This window comes from Alligator mississippiensis, chromosome 5 (assembly GCF_030867095.1).
Source record: "Alligator mississippiensis isolate rAllMis1 chromosome 5, rAllMis1, whole genome shotgun sequence".
Taxonomy (NCBI): Eukaryota; Metazoa; Chordata; order Crocodylia; family Alligatoridae; genus Alligator; species Alligator mississippiensis.
In genome coordinates, this window is record NC_081828.1 from 154353219 (window position 1) to 154366416 (window position 13198).

The following is a 13198-nucleotide window of genomic DNA, read 5'->3' on the forward strand; positions in this document are numbered from 1 at the left end:
TACCATTGCCAGAGGTAAGTCTGGATCCAGCCTGCAAGGCTTCTCATGGTCCAGATCTAGCCTGGAGGACTAAGGGCATTTGATACCACTGCTCTAAAACATCAAAGCATGATCACCAATGATTATTTGACCTTTAAAAGCAAAGGTACAGATATTTCACTGTGCTGTAATTTATAACATTTCTCCAATATTATGCCACTGTAACTCTGCTGAAATCGACCGAGTTACCCTGTGGTAAAACTGGAGCAATGCAGTGGGGCATCAGGTTCTCTATACTGCCATGCTCAGACAGTATCGTGTCCATTTTCTTTACTAGGATACTGTACAGTGTTTACTGTGCACACAGGGAAGTATAGTAGTCATTCTCTAGACCAGGGGTTCTCAACTGGGGATATGCATACCCCTGGGCTACTTGGGAAGCCCCCAGAGGGTACACGGCAGTGGCATGAAGATGCAGGCGGCACTTCCAGCTTTGTTGGCAGCACTTCTGGTTTCACTGTTGGCACTCTTGGGTTTGCTGCCAGTGCTTCTGGTTTTGCCATGCTGCCAGGGGACCCCTCCCCGCTTACTGACTGGCTGGGGGACTCCCTGCTTCTGGACTGGCCACCAGGGGTACACCAACTAAAAAAGGTTGAAAACCCCTGCTCTAGACTACCAAGAAGAATAAGGAAAGTAATACTTGTGCCTGATGATGTGATTATGGTAGCAGTCAATGAAATAATGCAAATTTTAAGATTGTATGTTGGACGGGAATTTATTTCTTCTGGTGCAACAGGTCACTGACTTTTGTGTTCTTCAATCCCATGTAGGGCATAGGTGTTATATCACCATAAATCCTTACATTTCCTAGTTTCACAGCATACACCAAGGCCCACCACAACATCTACAAGTGCTTTGCCATTCCTTCTGTTACCACCACACCTTAATCCTTGTGCCAAGAGCTCTGTGTGCTTCCCAAACCCTTCCCTTCATAGCATGGTTCCACATTCTCCTTCCATACAAGAAGCCATGTGCGTGTCCCCGTGCCTTTCTTCTATTCAAGATCCCCAATTCCTGATTCTGACCCTTTCCAAACTTCTTCTCCTACCACCACCCATTTGCCTTACTCTATCATTACTACTTCTCTTTCTTTTTTGGGAGATAAAGAAATCATTCAGGTGTCCACATGTTAAACTACATTGCAAAATTGGGCAGAACTAAAGAAGGATTGTAGCTTTGTAAGAAGGTGTTAAAGGACAATTTCAGAGGTGCTGGAAGTGGTGATTAAACTAATATCATACAGCAGTACTCTTTGCATCCCCCAGTTTCCCAAAAAACACACAGGCTCTGCTCATCTGTGCCTAGCATATTCCCTGACATGTTAGAATTGATCAAAGGTGTCATTCAACAGTTACTGCATTGTATCCAAACAGAGAAATAACGTCAAGCTGAGTAAAAGGCCTCACAAACTTGACCAAAAACCTTCAACAGAAGGTGGAAAGAGGCTATTTAACAGGAACTGCCCACTGCCAGTCAAGGATTCAACACAGGGAAAAGGCTTGGGGCAAAAGGCCAAAAAGAGCAAATCCTTCTCAAAGCTGCTGCAAAGAGGCAGATGATGAGGCAAAAATTCTGCTCAAATTCTAGGCTGGCTTCTGGTAATGTGACTCTAACAGAGAGCCTCCAAGACAGAAGCCCACCAAAAGCCACCAGCAGAGCTACAAACAATTCAATGTTTAGAACATTTCTTTAGCACCACTGTTAACAGTCTCTTCCAGAGCCTCCACAGAATTGCTTATCTTCCCCTTTCAGGTAAGAAATCCCAACCAAGGTCAGGCCACAGTGCTGTCTTCTGCTTGTCCCTGAACTTGCGGTAGAAACCAGGGATCAGAGCTGTCTTTGGGAACAACAAATAAAATTTGTCCCTGCCTAGAGCAGATTACAATAACTTGACCCACTTTAATTGTTCCTGTAAGCAGATACATATGAATATAAGTCCACTGGATTTTATTCACAATGACTAGAGGTAAGATCTCTTTTTGGTAGTATATAATAAAAGTATATAATGTTAAGTACATAATAGACACACAGGCACGTCACATTGTGCCTTTTATTGTTTAATTTAGTGACCAAGGTCAATTCAGCACCAATCTGCCAACAATTTGGGGGCTGTATGAAGGGTCAATCAGGGCAGAATGTAATGTAACAACTTAGACATCAAATAATTCTGTGGTTATTCAATTTATGTCTACAATTTAACTCCATGACTAACATTTTTGCCATGTTGGGACAAATCCTGCCTTTCTTCCCCATGGGTGATGGGGGCTGGGAAGAAAGGAATTGAACTGGTGCTGCTGTGCTGAGATGATCATGTTTTGAAAGCAAGCTGTTATAAAGATGGCACTCCCATTTCCTGTACCAACGAAGAACTCAGCTCAGTAGTATCTCATATGCTAACACATGAAGTGTGGGTAGCATATGCCAGATGATGCACTGTTCTGTGTCTCTTTCTGGCTTGATCTCCCATCAGAGATTCATACCTAAAGATGTCTTAGAAAAATGCAGGGACTTCTGAGCTGTAGAAGTTACTGTAGAGTGGCTCTCTAACTGCTTGATACTGGAGGAAGGTTGAAAGGAAATTCCATCTCCATGGCCAGTACTGAGGTGATTATTATGACTTTGCCCTAGAAGGGAAAATACGAGTGAAAAAAATGGACACATGCAACATTTGAAGTGCTTCATGAGTCTTTGTGTTTCAAAGGGCAAGCGAGCAGATGTACATGTCCTTTGAAGTGCTCCAAAAATAGGGTAAGCACTTAAAAAATAACCCAGTAAAAAACAACTACTATTTAGAAGCACTTCAAAATGAAGCATCTGGGGTTACATGTACAGGCTCTTGTTTTCAGTTGTTTGTCTGGTCTGACAACAAGACTGTAATTCATAAACATAGGAAACATATACAACGCTGATCATGCAGAGCCGAGAGGAGATCCAACTCCCATACCTGCCCAATCACAGGTGGGCACACCACCACTCTGTGTATTTGTATAGTTCACAGAAAAAATGGCATTTTGTATGGAAATGTCTGCAATGTTGAGCTGAAATTAATATGAAACGAGCCTAACAAATAAGTTAGAGGAATCAAATCTTGTCCATTTAAGTCAAAAGATTTTAGCCACCAATTTTAGTGTGAGCAGACTTTGGTGATAAGTACTACAGCCTATCCCTATCAAGACAGATGGACATGAATCCAATTGATTGTACTCAACTCCAAGATTTGTCCCTCAATCCTCTGAGGAATTTTTTTTTCAAAGCAACTTCGCTGTTCATAAGTAGTCATTTGGAAAGTTTCCCCAAGAAGGGAGTTTAGCATATGGTAAGAGGGGAAAACCCCACTTAGCATCTATTTCTGTTCAACAACAAAAAAGCTTTAAGAAAAGCTTTGTTTGATGCTTGTGAAGAGTAAAATTGTTTCCAAAACAAAATGTAAATCTCTCCAGCATATTTTCCACTCACTACCTGTACAAAATTCCTATCAACTTCAACAATAGATCTGTAAGGAGGAGGAGTGGAGGATCTGAAGCAGAATTCCAGTCTGTCTCTAAAAACAGACAGTTGTTTTAAACATCTAGCATCAGTTTCAGTTAAAAAAAAAAAAGTGTTGCATTTTAAATTGAAAGTTGGCTGTTGTTTAGGTCTGCTCAAAGTGCATCTTTAGCACTGAACTTATTTCAGCTGAAAATAGTTTCAAATATGCTTGAAACAAAGGTAGGAAATGGTAAGAGGAATGTAAATAATTAAAGTGACTTCTTTTGACACACACACAGGAAACCACTGTTTTAGTTTCTATTCCTGAGTTCAAGAAGCTTCCCTTATGAACAACACTTGAGAGATAGTGACTCAGCTCATTCAAAGGGATATGGATGTGTTACGGGAAAGTTAAGTGAAGATTAAGGGTCTACTTTAACTCTATAAAGGCTGGCAAGTTGAGCTTGATGCTGCAGCTTACTGTATTGCAAGTAAATGGAACAGTAAATGCAAGTAAATGCAACAGCTTTTTCCCTAAAATGTGGGTGGCAGCAGCACAACTGAACTGCAGATAGAAGTTACAGTCTTTCCTCTACTTATATACTCAGCTATCTCACCTTGAGCCCCAAAACCTGTGTTTGACTAAGTAAATTCTACCTTATCTAGAAAGGCAGTTAGCCTTGACTGGAAGACATCAAGGGAGGGAGAATCTGTGACTTCCCTTGACAGTTTGACACCCAGAGGTGTGAAGCTATTTGAAAAATTGTACTTTGTTTCTAATTTGAATTTGCATGACCTTAGCTTCTGTTTTTTGTTATGTATTTTTCATTAAATTAAATACCCAGCACCCATTATTTTGCCCATGAGCCAGTCATCATAAACTTTAATCAAGTCATCTCTCAAATTTTTAAAAACTAGACAGACAGAACATTTTCTCCTGCTCTTGGATCATTTTTTGAATCTCTTAAATTTTTTTGTATCATTTTTTAAAAAATGAGCACTAGAACTGGTTTGGTCACTGACATTTATAGAGGTAAAATAATTTCTCAGCTCCTTCTTCCTTGTTTATACATTTAAGGACTGCATTAGCCCATTTTGCCACAGCTCTGGTTGAACTGTTTATCTAATATCTCTTTTCACAGACACAGCTTTCCAGGATACTGTGCCACATTTTTAGATGTGTGCCCTGCATTTCTAATTAAATTTGTAAATTAATAATTAAAATGTGTGTGTGTGTGTGTGTTTTGGTTTTGTTTTTTAAGAGGCCAAAACATCCAGATTGTTCTGTATGACTGATCTCCCCTCCTCATTTAAGCATTCCAATTTAGTGTGATCCACAAATTTTACCACTAGTGAGTGATTCTATATTTATTTTGGGAACAATCAATGAAAGTTTTAAGTAGCATCAGGCCTAGCACCAGTCCCCACCAGATAAACCACTTAAATACCACATTTGACAATGATTTCTAACTCACAGCAGTTTAATTTCATCAAGTCATCCACATGTGAATATCTTTTCCTTCTTAATTTCAGCTAAATTCAAACCACAGTGAAAAAATTAATAGAAGACAAAGTCAGTAGAGGAAAAAACACTTCGTATAATAAAGCTGATACTCTATTTTACCCTGGAACCTTCCTGCAGGTCTGGCTATATATGCAGGCTATGAAGGAGAAAGAAATGCCTCCACCCATACACAAGAAATTCCATAAGGGGGTTCTCTGGTTGGCATGAAGCCAATAGACTAACTGCAGTGAAGGGACTTGGTAGTGGGGGTCTATTAGAGACCCCCACACCAGGGGGACGAGTTAGACCTAGAATTCTCGAGACAGCTCTCAGAGGCAGTGTGCTCAAAGGACCTGGTCGTCATGGGTAACCTAAACTTCCCAGACATCTGCTGGGAGGAACAGGCAGCCAGGTCTGCCCATTCACCCAAGTTTCTAACCTGCTTACAGGACCTTCACCTAACACAGGAGGTAAACGTTCCCACTAGGGGAAATGCCTTACTAGACTTGGTACTGGCCACAGGGGATGACTTGGTGGGGGATCTGCAGGTTCAAGGGGATAGTGACCACCTATTAATAGGGTTCATTATCTGGAGAAAGGTGGGAAAGATAACTAGTAGGGCTGAAGTGCTAGACTTCAGAAAGGTCAACTTCAACAAGCTCAGGAGATTAGTTAGGGAGGGACTTATGGGCAAAAGCATCGGAGAGATGGGACTCCAGGAAGGGTGGGCGTTTCTCAAGGGACTGATCCTGCAGGCATAGAAAGGGACCATCCCAGTATACATAAAGGGGGGCAAAAGAGAAAAGAAACCCTCTTGGTTGAGCAGGGAAATCCAGGAGCGCCTGGAGGGGAAAAGAGAGGCCTACAGGCTGTAGAAGAATGGGGCAGCCACCAAGGAGAAGTATACCTGCTTGGCTCGAGCTTGCAAGGAAGCAGTGAGGAGGGCCAAAGCAGAAATGGAACTTAGACTGGCAGCAAAACTTAAGGATAACAAAAAGTCATTCTTTAAATACATAGGAAGGAAAAAGAAAGCACAGGGTAACAGTGCCCCTTCAAGATGAACTAGGGCAACTGGTAACAGATAGGATGGCCAAAGTGGAGCTCCTAAATGATTTCTTTGTCTCTGCATTCCTGGACACAGATACAAGCATGCATCCCAATGGGACTTTACGTAAGCGTGAGATAGATACCAACCCACTAACTGTTAGTGCTGACCTAGTAAAGGAGCACTTGGAGCAGTTGGATGTATTTAAGTCAACAGGCCCTGATGATCTTCATCCTAGGATACCTAGGGAATTAGCTGGAGTCATAGCAGAACCACTGGTGTGGCTGTTTGACCACTTGTGGTGCTGAGGACAGGTCCCAGAGGACTGGAAAGGGCCAATGTGGTCCCTATTTTCAAGAAGGGAAGGAAGGAGGAACCAGGTAACTATAGGATGGTTAGCCTCCCCTTGATCCTTGGCAAGACCTTTGAGAAAATTGTTAAGGATCACATTTGTGGGGGACCAGCAGGTAAAATAATGCTAAGGGGCAACCAGCATGGGTTCATAGCAGGCAGATCCTACCTGACTAACCTGTTTTCTTTTTACGACCAGGTCACAAAATGCTTGGAAGAAGGAATAGAGGTAGATGTTATTTACTTAGATTTTAAAAAGGCCTTGGACACAGTGTCACACCCAATGCTTATAAATAAGCTAAACAGTTGCAGTGTAGATTATTACATAGTCTGGTGGGTGGAAAATTGGTTTATGGGATGCACCCAGAGAGTGGTGGTGGATGGGTCAGTTTCTACTTGGAGAAATGTAGGCAGTGGAGTCCCCCAAGGCTCTGTCCTGGGACCGGTACTGCTCAATATCTTCATTAGTGACTTAGATGAGGGATAGAAAGCACTCTGTCCAAGTTTGCAGATGACACCAAACTATGGGATGAGCTAAACAAACTAGTGGGCAAGGAGCGAATCTAGGTGGATTTGGATAGGCTAGGGAAGTGGGCGGAACAGAATAGGATGCAATTTAACAAGGATAAGTGCCATGTGTTGCACCTAGGGAGGAAGAATCTTGAACACTCCTATAGCCTGGGAGGTACCATTCTAAGTAGCACAACTGCAGAAAGGGATCTCGGAGTTGTAGTTGACTCCAAAATGAACATGAGTCACCAACATGATGAAGTAATAAGTAAAGCTAACCACACTCTTTCTTGCATAAGTAGGTGCATCATAAACAGGTCTAAGGAGGTGATACTTCCCCTCTATGCGGCATTGGTCAGGGCACAGCTGGAGTACTGCATCCAGTGTGGGGTGCCGCACTTTAAGAGGGATATAGATAACCTGGAAAGCATTCAGAGGAGGGCCACCCGTCTGGTTATAGGCCTACAGGAAAAACCGTACGAGGACCAATTGAGAGACCTGAATCTCTTCAGCCTCCTTAAGAGAAGGCTGAGAGGTGATCTTGTGGCCGTCTACAAACTCATCGGGGGGGAGGGGACGGGGGGACAGCAGGAAACAGGGGATATGATGTTTACCAGGGCACCCACTTGGGTAACTAGAAACAATGGCCACAAACTGAAGGAGAGCAAATTTAGATTGGACAGCAGGAAAAAATTCTTTACAGTGAGGGTTGCCAAAATATGGAATACGCTTCTAAAGGAGGTGGTGCTGTCCCCTTCTTTGGAGGTATTTAAGAGGAAATTGGACAAACATCTGGCTGGGGTCATCTGACCCCAGCACTCTTTCCTGCCCAGGGCAGGGGGTTGGACTTGATGATCTAATAGGTTCCTTCTGACCTTAAAATCTATTAAATCTATGATTGCCCTCACAGCAACCTAGGGCAGGGGTGGACAGCCTATGCCACAAGCAACCTTTGCAGGTGGCACACAGGCAATGCCAAAGCAATTAAGTTTGGTGCCTGGGGCAAAGCCTGCAGCAGCACCCTGCCCTGGCATAGGGGGTACTAATTTTGTGGCATACTTGCCAAAAAGGTTGGCCAACACTGCTCTGGGGCACAACCATGGAAGAGGAGAAAGCACAACTGCAGTGCTCTGCAGTAACAACTATTAGTACATTCCTGTCTTTTACACTTCATTATTCATCTACCGCAAAGGGATACAGAAACTAAAAATATGTCATGTTGGCAATTCATCTAGTTTTAGCTTAGCTTCTGTACAATCTCTCTTGTTTTTTTGTATTATGGTCAATCCACAAATAAAACACAACGGATCTTCAACCCCATTCTTCCCCCCAACAAAGTGATCACAACAGCTGAGAGAAATCAAGTTAATTCCGTACTGATAGATACAGACACATTAAGGTGTAGGTCTGAGAGCTGAGGGCCCACTTGCATGTTAAGGGTTGGACATTTAGGCTAGGGACAGAAATTACCCACTGATCAGAAACCAGTTCAAATCTGTAACACAACAGAAATTCAGCAAACATAAACAGCTTTCAAAATTACCAAAACTGGTTTAAAACGAACCTGGATTTGACTGATTTAGATTAAATTGGTTTATTAAACTTCTGTCCCAGATTCCTCCCCCCCAGACTCAAATTAACTCTGAGTCCCCCAATATCCCAGGATGCTTTGCAATATTACTCCAACCCCACTTTGCAGAGTGGGTGGATGGACTAGCCTTGGACCAAGCCGTCTGCTCCAGCTGAGTAGGGACGCATGTTCTAGCACCCCCTGGCTTCTAGCCTGGGCCACTGCAGGCATGTGGCTGCATTTCCAGAATCAAAAATGAATGTCTGTTCACTTGCTTATCAGTTCAATCTATGCATTTTAGACTAATCTGTGAGGATTGAATCAATTCAGTCTCAGACTTTTTGACTGCCTATACTTAGTCTTAAGGATCGGAGACTGGAGGCAGGGTGATTTGCTGTGGACAACCTTTGATAGGGCATCAGGAGTCTTGGCTTCTATTCCCAGCTTTATAGACAACCTGCCTGGTGCCTTTGGGAAGCCACTTTCCTTCTTTGCATCTCTATGTCCCTATCTGTCTTGTTACCAAGCTGCATGCTATTCAATGCAGAGACTAATTCTTACCATGAGTATGTATTATACCTGACACAAAAAAGTTTCACAAATAGGAAATAATAATGAGAACAAGAAATGGTTCCAACATGTAACATTTGGATCTGGACCTGGATTTTAAACATGTTAAAGATTAGGTGAATCTGGATCTAGGTTTTGGCTAAGTCTACTTAAAGTATACAAGCAATGTGAAAAAAAATGTAAATAGTGATTAGGATTTAGGTTGTGACTCAGTCTCCCCTCTCTGTAAAACCCATGAATTCCAGTGATTCACAGAATTTCTCTTCAACTGTACACCCAAGAAAGTACATCATAATTCCAATAAAGAGATTTAATATCAGCTTATGTTCTTATCAGTCATTTAGCATGGCTCTTACTATTAAGCCCAAAGGTACACATAAAGAAAGAACAGCTTTAATCTACTGATTTTTCCCTTTGGATAAGCAGAAAAAATACAAATCTCCAAGCAGTGGAAGATCAGACTATTCCCTAAGTACAGCTAGTTCTGCAGCTTGTTTCCCCTTTAAATGACATTTTCAGGTTTCAAGTTGTCTGCAGTGAATATAAACATTTTCTTTAGTCCTTCCCATCTGATAAAAACATACATGAATCATGCAATCTTTGTATATTCATGCCTAAACCTGCAGTTAACCTTCCTGTCATGTTAGTCATTGTTAGCAATTGCCAGTATCCTTCTTAGACAAGGAAGCATATGATGAATATATACAAAATTAATTGGTGCCCTCTTCAACCAGACCTCTTTCTACCCCATTGCTTGCCTTAACATGTCATTCCTGAATCTCATGTGAGATAGATACTAAGTGAAACAACAATTCCAGAATAAACAATCAGCCCTCCCTGCCTGACAGCAGCCGGTGAGTGTGGAGCTTTTTTTTTTAAAGAGCGGGACTCTGGAGCCATTGACGGGGCTAGGAGAGTGGACAGGGGATGGAGGCTTATGGCAGAGCCCACCATGCAGCATGGGGCAGTGGGATGCAGTGGGGATCACCCTGCTGCCTGGCAGGAACCAGTGGGTGCAGGGCTTTTTTTTTTTTTTTTTAAATGCCAGGATGCTGGGGCCAGGCTGGGCAGCCATTGACGGGGCTGGGAGAGCAGGCAGGGGATGGGGCCTGTTTGATTTGGAGGTTCGGCTGATTTGGTGGCGGCCAAATCTCCGAATCAGATTTGGCCAAATCAATTTGGGACAGTGATTTGAATCACCAAATCGAATCACTGTCCCCTGAATCAACTGAATCTGAATCCAAAACGAATATTAGCCGCTTCGCACAGGCCTAGTTTTTAGGCCCAAGCAGCTTAGAGACAGACCTAGACTAGTATCAAGCTCATGAAAAAGACCCTGAAATACTGAGTAGGTAAAAGATCAGCTTTCCAAGTGGCTCTTAAGACAATTTTATTATAATGGAAACTGTTCCATTGTCTTAAGAATCAAACATCCCAATTTAAAAAATCCTTCCTATACAACGCAAAGTAAAACAAAAGATGAATAATATAAAGAAATGTAGAGATGCACTGATATATCGGTCCATACAGGTTTGGCATCAATAAAAAGAAAACTGACATTATTGGCAATCAGCTTTTTTTGGTAGATAATGTTACCAATAAATGCCACATGCATATGTGCACAGCTGGGAAGCTTGGAGAGCAGTATCCAGCTGGTAAGTTTGTAGGGGGGAAGGAGCAGGGGGGAGGGAAGGGGAGTGGGAGGGACAGATTAAGGCCCCCATGGTGAGGGAGGGAGTGGGACTGGGGCGGGGACAGGCACTGCCCAGCCGGGGCAGGACAGGGCACAGAATGGAGCCATGGGCAGCTCCCATCGCTGTGTGAACCCTTGGGGGACAGCATGGAGGTCATATGCCCCTTGGATCTGTGCACAGGACGAAGGCAGGTTGCCTGCTGCGGACTCGGGGCCAGGGTCTGCTCTGGCGTCTTCCCAGCGGGGGGCTGGGCTGGGGCTGCGCTTGGGGCAGGCAGAGGCAGGGTAGGGTGGGCAGTGGAAAGGAGGCAAGCGTATGGGGGCTATGGGGAATTTTGGGGTGGCTATAGCCCATCCCATAGCCCCCTTCCAGTGCTGCCACCCGCCTCACCCCACCCACCTGCCTGGAGTGCAGCCCTAGCCCAGCACCTCCTTCAGGAAGAGGCTGGAGCAGCCCCTGACCCATGCACAGATCTGGGGGGCACATGCCCTCCATTCCTCCCTTGGGGGTGCATGCAGCCACAGGAGCTGCCCTCACTCCCTGCCCCACCAAACAAGCTGCCCCTGAAGCTCTGTCCTCTGCCCCGCTCCACCCTGGCTGGGCAGCACCTACCCCTGCCTCTGCCCTAGCCCTACTCCCTCCCTCACCATGGGGGCATTGATCTGCCCCCCTTTAAGCTCCTTCCTGCCATTCCCCTTCCCCCCCACAGACTTAGCAGCCAGGTGCTGCTCTCTAACCTGCCAGGTTGCATATCGGCTATCACAGGGGTTTTCAACCTTTTTTAATAAGTGTATCCCTGGGGCCAGATGTAGAGTGGGGAGAGAAGATGGCACGTGAATGGACATGAAGCTGGGGGGAGTGGCATGCGGTTGGATGCGGAATGGCAGCAGCACGGGCTAGTGGATGGCGGCGGCAGCCAGTGCTGCATGCAAACTTCCCAGCCCCACCCCCAGGTCCAACCAGCTAGACAGCGCCTGTGCGGCCCACAGGGGGGCACTGCTGCCCTTTCCCCGCCCCGGCCCTATTCCTGGGAAGTGGCAGTACAGGATGGTGGGTGGTGGAACTCTGTCCCCGCCCGCACATACCTCCTAGGGCCTTCCCAAGTACCCCCAGGGGTACGTGTACCCAGTGACATACCATGGGTCTCCAGCACCCAGGGGCCAATGATTACATTTGTGCCCCCCACCCTCCATCTTTCTTGTAGCAATACTTAAAGTCATGTTGCGCGATAAAAACTCTGAAGGTCCCAGCCAGCCCCACCCCCCTGCCTAGGCCAGCGCCTAGGGGCCATGGCCCCCTCCCACTCCCACCCTCATCAGTCCATCACTGTGTATACCCCCAGTTGACAACCCCATGGCTATTGGATCAGTATCGGCTGATATGGGTGGTTAATAATTGGCCATCAGTATTGGCCAAAAAAATCTTTATCGGTGCACCCCTAAAGAAATGTAATCACTAGGCTGTAGCGCATACTAGGTGGTTTTTTCACAATACATTTTGTGCTCATGAAAACACTTCTGATCACATACAGTTAGTACAGTCACGTCAGGCTTCCTTAAAACAGACATTAAAGAACAAATTATAGACTAATATGTAAATTCTAGCTGTAGCTGAAACATAGGGAGTTGGAAGTCAATCGGCTATAAGCCACATTCCCCTTGTTGCATAACAATGAGGGCTGAAAATAACAACTCCAAACCAGCTACTTCAGCTACACCATGTCAGGAGGCTGAAACAGTTTCCTCGGCCCAGCTATGGGAAAAGTTGTTATAATTTAGGTTAATTATATTTTTGGTTCACAGAATGAAAATTTTATTTTCCCTCCTGACATCGAGTAAGGAGAAAATAACTGCAATTAAATCTATCATGGTCCATAACATTCTGCAAGAAAGATATATTATTGCTATGCTAGGGTGATGACTTCTTTCAAAAGAAGGTGAGATAAAAGGCATTCTGTGAAGCATTCACCATATAGACCAAGGCTCTGCCAAACCCTCTTCAGTTTGGGTGGCTGATTTTGGAAATACTCCAACTGGAAATAACATACAGTACTGAACTTTATTCAATATAGGATAGTGTTTTACCTCTAGAATATCTTTACATTTTGTATATAGCATATTTTGGAGTATTTTTTCCTGCAGGAAAGCCTAAACAACACACATGACAGATATAATGAACTTTGAGCTCCTGAATAATTTGAAGTTACTATTAAAGTTCACATTAATAGATGTTACAAAGAAAAAATGCTTGTTAATCTTTTGACTGACTATACCAACCTGACTCTTAAGGCCTGGATTTAAGGAATAAGATGCACTATAACAAAAAGATTCCCCTTCCACAAAATGCAAGTTTATGATATTGTATAAAATATTACACTTTTGACTCATTAAAGCAAGGTATATAATGCCTGATTTTTCCTCTTTCTGCTCATTTTGCAATTGCTGACT

At 43.9% G+C, this 13198-nt stretch overlaps 1 protein-coding gene across 2 annotated transcripts in view; it reads right to left on the reverse strand.

Annotated features, from left to right (window-relative positions):
* CHN2 (chimerin 2) overlaps positions 1–13198 on the reverse strand; it is a 237945-nt gene that overhangs the window by 168822 nt on the left and 55925 nt on the right. The window lies entirely within an intron of this gene.